We start from the raw sequence: 4918 nt of genomic DNA on the forward strand, positions 1-4918 counted from the left end.
AAACACTGAAAAAGAGAGCAGTGCTTGCTTTTTCCCCAGCTGTGCGGGTGAGTGAGTCCTTCATTCTAATTTTCATAACCAAATTTGCAGATGCTTTAATTTCACTGCTTAAAACATTTTCTTGAGTATTTTGAAGACTTCTAAATCTAAGTATTGTTATATCTTGAGCAAAGGTGGCTTCATGTGGAATAATTTTCACTTTTCGTATTGTTGGCTTTCTCTTCTTCTCTTCTAGTCTTTCCTCCCGAGAATCCCAAGATTCTGATTCCAGAATCTTTCCCCAATGTTGAAGTGATGCTGCACCTCAATAGAGATTTACGGTGGGGTGACTGTGTCACCAGCGTTTGACCTTAGAGCATTGCTGCCACAGCCTTTGAATTTAAAAGCCATTACGAAATGTCAGGAATTGCACTCAGCCTTGTGACCAGTCATCAGCTTTGACCCTCACCCCTACAGTTTATTTGATGCTTTGAGATCTGTCACAATTTCCTTTTTCTACCTCATGTAACATCTCACAACTTTCTTGCCATTGTAGGGTGGGAGTTCATACCTAGTGATTCCCTTCACTTTGCAATTGTCTGTCATAGATCTTAAAAAATTACATATATGTATTTTGAACAATTTGCTTTATCTTAATTCTTTTGTTTTTTTTTTCTTTTTACAGACTTAAAACTTATCTCTATTTTTTCAATTATAAAAATACATATCCAGGGCGCCTGGGTGGCTCAGTCGTTAAGCATCTGCCTTCGGCTCAGGTCATGATCGTAGGGTCCTGGGATCGAGCCCCGCATCGGGCTCCCTGCTCCACAGGAAGCCTGCTTCTCCCTCTCCCACTCCCCCTGCTTGTGTTCCTGCTCTCGCTATGTCACTCTCTGTCAAAAAAATAAATAAAATCTTAAAAAAAAAAAAAAAACATATCCACTTAAAAAAGAAAGCAAAAGAATGAAGGAGGAAGAAAGGTTTTCTGGACTCGGGCAAGGGTCAGGTATGCCTGTGGCGCTCACAACTTTCTCCTAAGAGTCAGCAGTTTATGAAGCATTGAGATGCTCTAGGAACAGCCCTCTTAAGTCACTTCCTAACCAGTGATGGAGTGGAGGGGTTGATGGTCATCCAAGTTTCAGATTTCCAAAGTCATTCTCTAAATCATTCAGGGGCATCAGGATCTTCCCGAGCCGTTAGTTTTATGCTTTTACTATAGTGCTCCATGTTGTCCCAGGGCTGGAAAAGCCTGTCCTAGGTGTCCACAAACTTCCCCCAGCAGTCCTCGAACTCTAAGCAGATCATGACAGCCACTGGGATCCTGGATGTCTGCATATGTCTCAGCCCCTGCTGATATTTCCAGCACCATGGAAGTACAGGTGGGAGACGAATTTCTGAAGGCGGAGGTGGGGGCCGTCTTTGACAAAGGCAACCAGTTCTCAGGCACAGGTGGGGCAAGGGCTCCACGTGACATAGCAGGTAATTTTGAATCTCTGGGATTGGTCCAGTTGCAGTGACTTGATCTTGTCAATAAAGTAAATTTCTGCAGGCAGGTTTTTCTTGTTTTGAAGCAGTCTTTGGCAATTATGGGGCCTTCACTCAGCTTCAGCTGGTGAGGTCTTCCTCCAGTAGTAGAGTGTTGTGACCTGGTTCTGGCTGCCAAACTGACAGTAAAATATTTCTTCTTTTAGTGGACTTATTGTGGTTCTGACCCTGGGAGTCCCTATGCAGCTGCCTCACCTCAGCTGCCTTGTCCCAGCCCTGCCCTTTGTCTGGGGCACCAGGACTCCTTTCTTCTTACTGGCCTTGCTTTAGGAAAGCCCCGATCTGAGAGTGAACTACCAGGCCACCTCCATGGAAGCCCCCAGTGCTTTTGTTTTGAACACTGATTAAGATCCCTCTTCCACCTTTTATTTTTATTTTTATTCTCCTTTGAACACTTCTGTCATATTGTAAAAAGGAAAAGGGGGGGAATTAAAGCTTGCTCTTTCTTATGTTGACATCTTGCTTACCATCTTCCAATTGACATCTTGCTTACAATCTTCCAATTCCAATCATAATTTAATCACAAATACCCAAATAGAAAATATATATCACCTTTGACTTAAGACTATTAAAGATTTATGTTTGAGACTTAATTATTCTTTGAAATATGAAGCTTAAGATAAGTTTCTTTGGAAGAAATAAAGCCAACCCTTTATTGGGGGGGGGAGAATCATACTCAACTGAGTTGCTAAAGTAAACCTGACTCTTATGGTAATTAGGTTATACTATTGTTGTTTGTATAAATAAATAAATAGTATGATAATTCTGTTGGCTGGCTTTCTTTACCAAGTGTTTGAATGAACCAAGTGCAGAGTGGTTTCCCTGACCTCCTTCACCTAGGAGAGTAGGAGCTAAGGTTTTGATGGGGGAGCTGAGGAAGATGTCAGCTAGTTATTATAATGAATTTGTAAGGTTTGTAGGTAAAATTTTCAGTGCTTAATGGGAAGAAGAAACATAGGACTTGCAATTCTTTGCCTCTTAGCATGAGCTTCTCTATCACTTCTGTATCTCAGGAGGCTCTCTGGCAGGAGGGGTCTCATGGGCCAGCCTCTCTCAGCACTTCTGTGGGATCTCCCAGAAGAGCTGGACACAGGGCTGTGGGGGTGATGGGGGTGGACAGCACTGTAGGGGGAGAGGGGGTAGGAGGAAGTAGCATCTTGTCTAGGGGTGGAGGTGGGTTGCTTATGCCCTACCCTCCCTGAAGATGGAAATATTGAGTGCCAGTGTTAATTCCCAGCACTGGGGGAGGCCAGCAGACTGGGAAATGAATGAATTGTCCAAGTCAACTGAGGACAACAGTATCTTCCTAGGTTTCTGGGCATCAGGCCAAACATGGCATGGGTGCTGATCTCCACAAGATGAAGGAGGTCTGGGTTGGAACAAGGGAATTGGCCTCCTGCTCTGGGATGCTGTAGGGGGAGGGCCACAAAGGAAAAGTGCTCCACAGAGAGGAAACCTCAAAAAGCATGGAGATGGGCAAGTCCAGGAAATGAGCCATACTCTTGAAAGGGCTGAAACAAACAGGGGGAGGGGATGAGAGGGAACCAGGGGCCAGCTGATGGTTGAAGCAGAAATTTGGTCTTCTGGATCTCCAGGTGATGGGGAGTCATGGATGAGTTATAAGCTAGAGAAGGAGGGATGGATGAGGTTAGAATAGGATCTGAAGATGTGTTTAGGAATGCCTGGCAAATTCAGATGAAACATGGAGACTAGCAAAAAGCAGAGTGGTGGTCTGAAAGGGTAACTCTGCTGTCAGTTCAAGGTACTCTGGGCAAAGTGAGAATACATAGACCAGGTTTCTAATGAGCCAACCATCCCAGTCCAGAGAGAGAAAGGGTACAGGGTAATTCTAACATTCTCAGCTTTAGGAGTTCAAATGTAACATTCTTCTGGGTATATACCAAGGTGACCATTTTCATGTTTTGTTTTGTTTTGTTTTTAAGATTTTATTTATTTATTTGACACTGAGCGAGTGTGTGCACACGCATGAGAGGGTGCACAAGTGGGGGGAGGGGAGGACTGCAGGCAGGGGAGAAGCAGGGTCCCTGCTGAGCAAGGAGTTCGATGTGGGGCTCAATCCCAGGATCCTGAGACCATGACCTGAGCTGAAGGCAGCCGCTTAACCAACCGAGCCACCTAGGTGCCCCCATTTTCTTGTTTTTCTATCAGTTTGTTTAATAAAATCAGATTGTGTTGTATTTCAGATCACACCTTTAATAATGATTATGTACTGATCCTTGAATTTTACTATACTTTACATTTATTTAATATTTCAATGATCTTATTGCTATTTTAGCATATAGGCAGGGCTCTAATATGCCTGAATTTTAGTTATTACAGTTTACTAAAAATAACACCAATTTCCTAATAATGTGTTCAATTTAAAATTACTTGGGTATATCAACTGTGAGTAATTACGTAACGTAGAAACATGTGCTAGCTCCTCCATCCACAAATTGTTACATGAATAATAGATGCACATCATGATCAGTGACAAGTCACATGACTTGTTTCGGACTCTGTCAGATATTGGTCACTGAACATCTGTTATTCAATTCACATAAAAACAGAAAAGCATGTAGCTGTATCGCCACCTTGTCTCCCAGGGACATTGTACAAAAATGGATAATCAAAAGAGAGATTAGACCAGTAAAGATGATGGTGCAGGAAAGAAAGAGAAGCGATACCCTCAGGAATAAAACTGGGTGTGATCGGAAGATAGGTGAGCATGGGAATGTGGGTACTGCCCTCTGGGAGACTCAAGATATGGAGCCAGAGGACATTAGCAAAGGTGAACTTAGCATAAATGAGGAAGGTGGTTGTGATGAAATATTCCAGAGGAAGTAATACTAGAGAGTAAATTTCATGTTGATAGAATTCTTGGAGGTGTTTCATAACAATGAAGGCACAAAAGATAAAACATCGAAAGCTGACCCAAACTTAGAAGGAAGAATGACAATTCAATAAGGCATTCATTGTTCCATATCATAAACATCATAAACGGAGATGGGGAAACAAACACTATTCAATCTACCTTTTAGGAGGTTTTTTGTTTTTTTGTTTTTTTTTTCAAAGAAACAAAACACTTCAGTTGTCAGTGTTTTGAACATTTTAATATAGCGTGTTCTAAGTAAATATTAGCTTTAGTCTTTCTTCATTCCCTGTAAATGTGTAACTAAATGTATAAACAATAAGAGAGTTTTTAATATTTTGATAAAGGTTTTTAAAGGTCATGGAACTATTGTAATTCTTCCCATTGAAGTTTAAAATAGCTTTGCTTGGTTTAAGCTCACACCATCAATTTTATAATCTCGAGCGAGGACTGTTCATATGTTAAATGACACAAGAGGAACTACTCATTTATTTACTTCAGTTAAATAACCAGAAATGCAGA

The 4918-nt window shown here is 41.7% G+C and overlaps 1 pseudogene; it reads right to left on the reverse strand.

Annotated features, from left to right (window-relative positions):
- Positions 1 to 1106: 1106 nt before the first annotated feature.
- On the reverse strand, positions 1107 to 2008 carry LOC116631390 (annotated as a pseudogene).
- Between the last annotated feature and the right edge of the window lie 2910 nt (positions 2009 to 4918).

The sequence above is a fragment of the Phoca vitulina genome, unplaced genomic scaffold (genome assembly GCF_004348235.1).
Source record: "Phoca vitulina isolate PV1807 unplaced genomic scaffold, GSC_HSeal_1.0 scaffold5, whole genome shotgun sequence".
Taxonomy (NCBI): Eukaryota; Metazoa; Chordata; class Mammalia; order Carnivora; family Phocidae; genus Phoca; species Phoca vitulina.